We start from the raw sequence: 11,050 nt of genomic DNA on the forward strand, positions 1-11,050 counted from the left end.
ACTGACCCTGTATATAGCCACTGACCCTGGAACTGACCCTGTATATAGCCACTGACCCTGGAACAGACCCTGTATATAGCTACTGACCCTGGAACTGACCCTGTATATAGCCACTGACCCTGGAACTGACCCTGTATATAGCTACTGACCCTGGAACTGACCCTGTATATAGCCACTGACCCTGGAACTGACCCTGTATATACAGTAGCTTTCTTCCTTACTCATGTGTTTTTGTTCTACTTTACTTTATTTTATAAACTGGGTGGTTTGAGCCCTGAATGCTGATTGGCTGACAGCAGTGGTATATCAGCCCGTATACCACGGGTATGACAAAACAGTTATTTTTACTGCTCTAATTACATTGGTAAACACTTTATTATAACAATGAGGCACCTCAGGGGTTTGTGATATATGGCCAATAGAGCTCGCAAGAAAGGCATTTCACTGTATTTGTGCACGTGACAATATAACTTGAAACTTGACACACACACACACACACACATACAGTCACACCCGCCAGCTGAATGTTAAGCAATGCTTGCCTATCAAATCTCATGAGCCTTCAATCTAGCACACACTATGCGCGATCCCCTTTTATACGAAGGCAAACTAGTGACATTTCACGACACACACACAGACACCATCGCCTTAGGGCTGAATCTCCCTCCTATCTCCCCCATATCTCACACTCGGGTGTGAAATTGCCCTCAAAAACAAAGACAAAATCAAATCCTATCAAATGGCTGGGGGAAGGAGGAGAGATCTGACGTTTGAAATCCCTGTGGTTTTCCAAGCAAGGAGGAATGAGGAATAAGTTTAGCTAATTAAATGGCTCCTAAACAGGAGCGTGTCGGTTCAGCCGCCCAGGGAAATGACTCCACTTGAACCCGCCACTAGGCTTCTGCTACAGTCAGAGAAGAGTTTCCCTGACATTGAAATTGTTTTTATTAGCTTGGCTTGGCTCGGCTTAGGGTTGCAAAATTCTGGGAACCTTCCCAAAATTCCCAGGTTTTCCAGAAATCCATGTTGGAAGATTTCTGCAATCAGGAGAGAAAACCTAGGAATTCTGGGAAAGTTAGTGGAATTTTGCAACCCTAACTCTGCTAGACTGTCTACTACCACTCCACATCCTGAAAAAAAAATACAAGAATAAGGCACTCCTTAGTTAGTCTTTTAGAATGATATTATAAAAGTCTAGGGTTAAACAGTTATAAGAACTAAACATAAGCAAGACCTACAATATACTGTATTTGGTTGTACTTTTAAACAGACAGAGTTCATTTTTTACCCACAATTTCGATCTTGTCTCATCGCTGCAACTCCCCAACAGGTGTGGGAGGCGAAGGTCAAGTCATGCGTCCTCCGAAACATGACCCGCCAAACCGTGCTTCTTAATACTCGCCTGCTTAACCTGGAAGCCAGCCGCATCAATGTGTCAGTAAACACTGTTCAACTGACTACTGCGGTCAGCCTGCAGGAACCCGGCCCACCACAAGGAGTCGCTAGAGCATGATGAGCCAAGTAAAGCCCACCCGGCCTAACCCTCCCCTAACCCGGACGACACTGGGCCAATTGTGAGCCGCCCTATGGGACTCCCGATCACGGCTGGCTGTGATACAGCCCGGGATCGAACCCGGGTCTGTAGTGACGCCACTCGGGAGGCCCAGACAAAGAGCTTTTATATGAACAGCTGCTGTTTTAAAACTTTGTATGGCAATATAATTCATACATAATTTAATGTCACCCTGCCATTTTAAAACAAAAGGTGGCTACTGTAATATCCATCCAAAAGTACAAACAGCCGAAACTAAATGGGTCAAAGTTTCCATTCCAAAGCATGTTCCGGCTGAGTCAGAGTGAATACATTGCCTAATGGTGGTTCATATTTGGCCAGAAGTATTGCTGGGTAACTACTCTTTTCCAGAAGTCTATTCAAGTCAAGAGTGGCCCCAAAACGTTGCCTTCCTTATCCTGTTTCTTTGATTTAACCTCTTAAATGTACCTCTTAAATGTAATGGCAGAAATGTAGATTGATTGGGATTGATAGACATAACAGCTAGAACTTTACAGACGTGTAATAAGGGGTGTCAGGTGCGGTCACGGGACATCTCCAAGTGTCCCCTCAACCTCTCCAAAGTGTCCTAAGTGTGTAAATTAGGTCATTCCACTGCTATTACACATTGAATATGCCTAACAGTTATTAGTCACGATAAAAACACAATTTCTACAATATCAGCCTCTCTCAAACATTGTGGTGGTGTCAGGGGACATCCAGGGGACATCCAGGGGACATCCAGGGGACATCCAGGGGACATCCAAGTGTTCCTTCAACAGCTACAAAGTGTCCGAATGGGGTAAGTCCACTGCAATTACACACTGAATAAGCCTAAAAGATATTGGTCCCACATACAAATGCACAAATGGACACATGCTGCATGCACACAGACACTAGCACAAATATTTGTCACAGACAGACAGACAGACAGACAGACAGACAGACAGACAGACAGACAGACAGACAGACAGACAGACAGACAGACAGACAGACAGACAGACAGACAGACAGACAGACAAACAGACATGAACATGAACACACACACACACACATATTCAGGTCAGCATCAGCATGCTACAGTACTCGGCTAGGTGAACTGAATGAGTGTGAACAGAACGTCTGCTTGCATACTCCCTTAAGATGAAACCACACAGAGAGACAGCGTCATCAACATTTGTGTGGGAGAGTAGAGCGCGTCAATTCACATACACAGGGTAGCATATACCATCTTAATTTTCATGAGAATCCATAATAAACAGTTGTATTTGTTATGTTCGCTATGTAGTCCTTGTGAATTATTGTTGTGTGTTCCTGTTAACTAACTTTATATGTCCTATTTTTTTATTTTTTTATTTCACCTTTATTTAACCAGGTAAGCCAGTTGAGAACAAGTTCTCATTTACAACTGCGACCTGGCCAAGATAAAGCAAAGCAGTGCGATAAAAACAACAACACAGAGTTACATATGGGGTAAAAAACATAAAGTCAAAAAAATACAACAGAAAATATATATACAGTGTGTGCAAATGTAGCAAGTTGTGGAGGTAAGGCAATAAATAGGCTATAGTGCAAAATAATTACAATTAGTATTAACACTGGAATGCTAGATGTGCAAGAGATTATGTGCAAATAGAGATACTGGGGTGCAAAAGAGCAAAATAAATAACAATATAGGGATGAGGTAGTTGGGTGGGCTAATTTCAGATGGGCTGTGTACAGGTGCAGTGATCGGTAAGGTGCTCTGACAACTGATGCTTAAAGTTAGTGAGGGAGATAAGAGTCTCCAGCTTCAGAGATTTTCCTATGGGAGCCAGCATACATGTTTTCAAATAGTATGTATTATTGGCACTGGCAGTTAAACTTATCAACACTAAATAGACACTTTTTAACTATACATATCACAATTCCAGACATAACAATGCAACAGTCTATTTTAACACAACAGTCCATTTAACATAACATCAGTCTATTTTCGGGCACCTTTTACACAGCATTGCTTTGAGTAGACTTGCTTTCTAATAGCCTTGCTTTCTAATTTGACGCGCTATGACGCTGTTGATGCTTCCAGCCCGTCTGTTTTCTCTCAATCACCACCATGCGTTCACGCGCGTAAAAAAAGTAACTTTTCGTTTGATTTGGGCTTTAAAATCGAGGGCTGCATTCCCGCGGGATGCCCACGGTCCCGACAGAGATCATTGCAGCGCGGTCTGCATTTTTCATGCTGTGGGCCGGAGCAGGCAGTCAGACAGACGACTTTTGTTGTTGTCCCGCAGATTATTTGGAAAAGTCGTCTTTCTGTTTGTATGCGTTAGCCTACATATTGTATTAAAAGCACATATGTTTCGCATTATTCACACAGAATTCGCTGCTTCAAATTCAGTAGCCTCTCTCCACTCCTAGCTGGGCGTGCGAGTTCAAGTGCTCCTAGTATGTGTTGTCTCCTTGAAATAGAGGAGGCTGCCTACATCGGCGGAGAATACTTAAATATGAAATTAACTTGGCCGGCAGGGATGTAGCTCAGTTGGTAGAGCATGGCGTTTGCAACGCCAAGGTTGTGGGTTCGATTCCCAAGGGGGGCCAGTATGAAAAAAATATATAAAACAATAATAATGTGTGCACTCCAGTCACTCTTGATAAGAGCGTCTGCTAAATGACAAAAAAACAAAACAATGGTGAGCGAAAATTGACAATTTATTTGTCTCTGCCTGCAAATCGTCCTCCTAAAACGTAGGCTATATACACTGCTCAAAAAAATAAAGGGAACACTAAAATAACACATCCTAGATCTGAATGAATGAAATAATCTTATTAAATACTTTTTTCTATACATAGTTGAATGTGCTGACAACAAAATCACACAAAAATTATCAATGGAAATCAAATGTATCAACCCATGGAGGTCTGGATTTGGAGTCACCCTCAAAATTAAAGTGGAAAACTACACTACAGGCTGATCCAACTTTGATGTAATGTCCTTAAAACAAGTAAAAATGAGGCTCAGTAGTGTGTGTGGCCTCCACGTGCCTGTATGACCTCCCTACAACGCCTGGGCATGCTCCTGATGAGGTGGTGGATGGTCTCCTGAGGGATCTCCTCCCAGACCTGGACTAAAGCATCCACCAACTCCTGGACAGTCTGTGGTGCAACGTGGCGTTGGTGGATGGAGCGAGACATGATGTCCCAGATGTGCTCAATTGGATTCAGGTCTGGGGAACGGGCGGGCCAGTCCATAGCATCAATGCCTTCCTCTTGCAGGAACTGCTGACACACTCCAGCCACATGAGGTCTAGCATTGTCTTGCATTAGGAGGAACCCAGGGCCAACCGCACCAGCATATGGTCTCACAAGGGGTCTGAGGATCTCATCTCGGTACCTAATGGCAGTAAGGCTACCTCTGGCGAGCACATGGAGGGCTGTGCGGACCCCCAAAGTAATGCCACCCCACACCATGACTGACCCACCGCCAAACCGGTCATGCTGGAGGATGTTGCAGGCAGCAGAACATTCTCCACAGCGTCTCCAGACTCTGTCACGTCTGTCACATGTGGTCAGTGTGAACCTGCATGCATCTGTGAAGAGCACAGGGCGCCAGTGGCGAATTTGCCAATCTTGGTGTTCTCTGGCAAATGCCAAACGTCCTGCACGGTGTTGGGCTGTAAGCACAACCCCCACCTGTGGAGGTCGGGCCCTCATGGAGTCTGTTTCTGACCGTTTGAGCAGACACATGCACATTTGTGGCCTGCTGGAGGTCATTTTGCAGGGCTCTGGCAGTGCTCCTCCTGCTCCTCCTTGCACAAAGGTGGAGGTAGCAGTCCTGCTGCTGGGTTGTTACCCTCCTACGGCCTCCTCCACGTCTCCTGATGTACTGGCCTGTCTCCTGGTAGCGCCTCCATGCTCTGGACACTACGCTGACAGATACAGCAAACCTTCTTGCCACAGCTCGCATTGATGTGCCATCCTGGATGAGCTGCACTACCTGAGCCACTTGTGTGGGTTGTAGACTCTGTCTCATGCTACCACTAGAGTGAAAGCACCGCCAGCATTCAAAAGTGACCAAAACATCAGCCAGGAAGCATAGGAACTGAGAAGTGGTCTGTGGTCACCACCTGCAGAACCACTCCTTTATTGGGGGTGTCTTGCTAATTGCCTATAATTTCCACCTGTTGTCTATTCCATTTGCACAACAGCATGTGAAATGTATTGTCAATCAGTGTTGCTTCCTAAGTGGACAGTTTGATTTCACAGAAATGTGATTGACTTGGAGTTACATTGTGTTGTTTAAGTGTTCCCTTTATTTTTTTGAGCAGTGTACTATATGAAAAATGTACCAAGTGTCACTGTCATCCTTCTTGCTGCTTCAAGTTCAGTAGCCATACCTGCGAGATGTTGTCTCAATTAAATAGAGTAGTCTATACTCTATGCATGGGCAGAGAAGCACGGGGCAGTTATCTTTCCAAGGAAATCTACTTCCTAAATATGATTAGGCTATAGTTTTTTTTTACATTGCCTAGAAATAAATATTGATCACCCATATGTCTCTGTCTGAAAATCGTCCCACTCCTAAAAGGTAGGTTATAAAAATAGCTCAAGACAAAGTGAAAGTCTCTCCAACTCTTCTCTCCTCAAACTACATCTAGCATATTGGCGTGGGATGTTCCCCAATGCTGGACGGGGGCCTGCTTTAAAAGACCTTCGCTTAAAACACGAGAAAAAAGCAGCAATAGTACTTTTGTCCATTTTGAGACGCCATAGACAGTTCACACTTCCTCAAAATAACTCAAGAAATCTTTCATTAATTTGTTGACCAATCAACGACGAAGGGGCGCAGACTTCAGCTACCGATTTCGGCTCGCCTCGAGAAAAAATGTTGTGTGCCCGAACAACCGAAAAACTCTTAGCGAAGTCCAAAACGAACATAAACGTCACAAAATGTCATCATAATGTCTTCACAAACTCTTCCGAACTGTTTCGGCTGGGAGGCATGGAGACGCCTATTCCATTGAATGTTTTTTTGTGTCATCTGACTGGTGTTTGGCTGCACATGCAACATGCAACATGCAACATGATTCACCCACCCTCTGTTCTCATTCCACCCTCAGTGTTAAAAGGCTTGAAATAAAATTCCCACCTCTACTTGTTTTGACTCTTTCAACAACATTAAATTATCCTACCTGGTTTTTAATCAGCTAAAGTCTGTCAGACTCACTTGAGAGCTAGAAACCTGCTACATGAAGCTGCTGGAAAACACGTTCTAAATCATGGACAAACTAGGTCTACTGCGCACCACAATACTGTGTTAGCCCTCTGAGCTAAAGCCTAGAGCCACTGGCCATATTAGATGGCTTCTTAGACACTGGCTTCTTAGACTTGCTTTCAATGAGAATGACAGATCTATAACTCAAATTTCTACTTGAATTTGGTCAGGTCGCGCAAAAAGCTACATAGCCAACTGCGTAGTATATTTTGTTTCAAAGCTAATTGAAAGGGGAAGTCTGTTAGACTCACTTGAGAGCTTAGAAACCTGCTACTCGACGCTACACTTTCTAAATCATGGACAAACTGTCTGTCTTTTTGTTTGTTCAATCGTTTTACAACATTGTCAATGCAGGTAAGATGGACTTTCTCTCAAACTCAATTAATGATTTTTTATGTTATGAAATGTCATTTTCCATAACTGTATAATATCACTCCTCTCCCTGGTTCAGGATCACATTCTCTGTGGGCACTTGGAACATATACTCTATAAGCGGAGAGACGCCTTTCCCTGAGTTTACGGTTGTGGTGATGTTGGATGACGTTCAAGTGGCTTACTATGACTCCAACATGAAACACTTTATCTACTGGGTACATAACACCCCTAACAAAATACATGATAACGAAGTTCAGGACGGAGCTTATGTATTTGGAATTATGTACCACCACATGAAAGAGAGATCATTTAACCTAAAGCACCACTTAAACCTCACAGAAGGTGTTCAAGTTCAGCAAAGAATGACTGGCTGTGAGATGTTGGACAATGGTGAACCGGCCATGTTCATGTTTAAGGAGATTTTTAATGCCATTTATACAGATTATGCAGCATATTTCAACATTACACATTTGACATACGATGCTGGGAAACTACTACCAGGATATTATGGGATGAGGCAAGCATATGAAAGAGTACTATTTGAGAATGCTTGGCTTCCCATTTGCATCAGAACACTGAAGACAATCCTGAAGAGAGAGAAGAACTTTGTGATGCGTAAAGTACCTCCCAGACTCAGGTTGATAAAGAAAGAGGTTTCTGGAGGGCTCCAGGTGAGCTGCCTGGCGTTTGGTTTCTACCCCCGCCACATCAACCTGACCCTGCTGAGAGACGGCCAGCCAGTGGCAGAACAGGAGCTGACAGGGGGGGAGGTGCTGCCTAGTGGAGATGGGACCTACCAGCTGAGGAAGAGTCTGGAGGTCAGTACTGAGGAGCTAAAGAAGAGACACAACTACACCTGTACTGCCTCTCACCTCAGTCTGGACAACAAGCTGGATGTCAGTTGGGAGTCTGGGGCAGAGAGAGTACACCTATCCACCCTCTCAGCTCTACTGGTAATGGTTCTGATAGTTATTCTGTTGGGCATTTTCATTTGCGTCAAAAGGAGGTGGAGATGCACTGCCTCCCAGTGTAAACTTGCCAATGTTGATGAAAAAGTGTCAGAGGAAATTAACCTTTCTTCAGATTCTGAGTCCTAATATATTTTTGGGACACTGATGCAACTTTGTCAATTCAGCTCAATTCACAATGAAAATATAACTGCCAGAGCACCTATGAGGGCAGACACAAAATGTGCAAAATATTCTGTTATTGTCAGTCAATCTTCCCTTCCCCTCAACAAAGGACTGTAACGGATCAGTTTGGGTAGACTGTTGACAATAACAAATATCTGCGCATTATTAGTACAGATCTGAATTCATATATTTTATAGGCTGGTTTGGCAACCTGAGCATTAAAAAAGGTAATCTGGTAGTTATTTCTGTAATGTAATTTCTAATCATGACTATTCATTCATTGTACAATGCACTCTATATATGTGCTGTATTAGCTGATAGCCAGTATCTTAACCAGAAGGAGAATCATGTGATCATGTGTATGAGGTCTGTTTATTATTGGAATTACTTTACAGTGTATCTGTTTTGTATTGTATGTAGTGTATGTTCATCCTACCTGCACAATAATACCCTTTATTACAGACAATAAAATGTAGCCTAATCGATTAATGCATCGATTAATTTTAACTACGACATTAATTAAAGCAATGTCAAGTATACCTTAATTTCTCTCAGGAACTTGTTTATCACTGTGGAAGGGAGAGAAATCTGACACTCTATTTCACTCCAGTTTAAGACTGGCATGAGTATTCAACTAAAGTGAATGCTGTATGCATTATAAACAATTAAACAGTTTTATCATAGAATGCCTTTAGTAGAGAATGAATCTGTTCGATTGTAGTCAGTGCCATGAAAAGTCCTTTTCTATTTTACAGTAGCACACCGCTCGTTCTAAATATAATTTGTTTAGTGTTACTTTTCCCCAGTCAAATATTCAGGCCTACATTTCCACTTCAAGGCTGGACCACAACATAAAACATAGCTTTTGAATATAAGATCTAGTTTAATTAACTGTTATTTTGTATTGAACACTGAATGGTATATCAAAAGGCTGCAAAGCCAATGTCTCCATTCCACATTTAGAAATAAGTATCCTTCCATGTTACCTGCTTCCTAATGAAACCAGCTAGGTTCTAACCTAGTTCTCCTGCGCACCACAATACTGTGTTAGCCCTCTGAGCTAAATCCTAGAACCACTGGCGACATTCCTAAACCTGCTGTCTTGCTGCTATTTTACAAATAAAACAAACATCAATATCTTATCTACATTTCATTACTGACATAAAGAGTGTGTACAAAGGCAGTGTTCCAAATAGCACCCTATTCCCTCCATAGTGCACTATGGGCCCTGGTTAAAAGTAGTGCACTATGTAGGGAATAGGGTGCCATTTGGGATGTAGCCATATTTACTGGCTTAAGTCAATTAAGTTCCCCAGGTCTGCACGCTCCAGTGTTTTACCTAAAGGAAGAAAAAAGGCTGAATTGTATTTGTCTTGTAGACTAATGCCTAATAAAGAGAAATATAATTTGTCAATCTGAAATGAGTCAAGAGTTAGTGCTGTCCACCCTTTTCCAAATAAAGTATTGTTCATTGTGAACCTTGCCTGGTTGTCGTTCATCCTTCCTGAAATTGCACTGGGGCACAAAATAACCAACAATGTCCATATCTGACACACACACAGCCACACAGTCACACACACAAGCAGGGACGGACAGACTTGGTGGTCGGGGCCCCCAGATATCATGTGATAGCAAAAAGTGTAGAATTGCAGGAAATTAGCATTGTAAATGTCAATTTTTTAGCCTCATGACAAAATGTGTAGAATAGCATTATAAAACTGTTGATTTTTCTCTCCGAACCATGACAAAATGCGTTGAAATGTAGGAAGTTAGCTAATTCGGCTCCACATGTGACCAGTCTGGACGCTCAAATCAGATTTTTTTGGGCTCTGAAGTGTTTACACATGACCTGCCATTACCATGACAGCCACCCCCAAAATGTTAAGGAACAGTGACAGGAAATGAGCATTGCATCTGTGTGCTACTTCAGAGGCTACATCAGTGTGAATGAATAAATCTGATATGGGTCACATGTAAAACTGCATGTGGACAGTAAAAAAAAAAAGATTGGATGTAGGGGAAAAAACAGAATTGGGTTCTTCAGGTGGAGAATTCAATAAATCCGATTTTGTTATATAAATAATGACTTGCTAAAGTGCTAAAATTCAGCATTTTGACATGTCCCTCCGTCAACAATGTGTCACCTCTAGGAAGATATCAACCCACTTAATCCCAAAATGTTTCCCAATTTTTACCATCATTGTAAAGCCCTAGCTATTTTGTTGCTTTGACAAAATCAAATAGATACTAGAGAACATCTAATGTGATGGACCATATGACTGGACAGATACTAGAGAACATCTAATGTGATGGACCATATGACTGGACAGATACTAGAGAACATCTAATGTGATGGACCATATGACTGGACAGATACTAGAGAACATCTAATGTGATGGACCATATGACTGGACAATTACTAGAGAACATCTAATGTGATGGACCATATGACTGGACAGATACTAGACAACATCTAATGTGATGGACCATATGACTGGACAGATACTAGACAACATCTAATGTGATGGACCATATGACTGGACAGATACTAGAGAACATCTAATGTGATGGACTATATGACTGGACAGATACTAGACAACATCTAATGTGATGGACCATATGACTGGACAGATACTAGACAACATCTAATGTGATGGACCATATGACTGGACAGATACTAGACAACATCTAATGTGATGGACCATATGACTGGACAGATACTATAGAACATCT

General features: G+C 42.4%; 1 pseudogene across 1 annotated transcript; it reads left to right on the forward strand.

Moving 5' to 3' along the window:
* Window positions 1-7,105: 7,105 nt before the first annotated feature.
* LOC311111611 (major histocompatibility complex class I-related gene protein-like) lies at window positions 7,106-9,800 on the forward strand (annotated as a pseudogene). The gene is made up of 2 exons: window positions 7,106-7,163; window positions 7,261-9,800. The product of its transcript is annotated as a major histocompatibility complex class I-related gene protein-like (transcript).
* The last annotated feature ends 1,250 nt before the right edge of the window (window positions 9,801-11,050 follow it).

Source organism: Coregonus lavaretus (assembly GCF_964263955.1).
Source record: "Coregonus lavaretus genome assembly, chromosome: 37".
NCBI lineage: Eukaryota > Metazoa > Chordata > Actinopteri > Salmoniformes > Salmonidae > Coregonus > Coregonus lavaretus.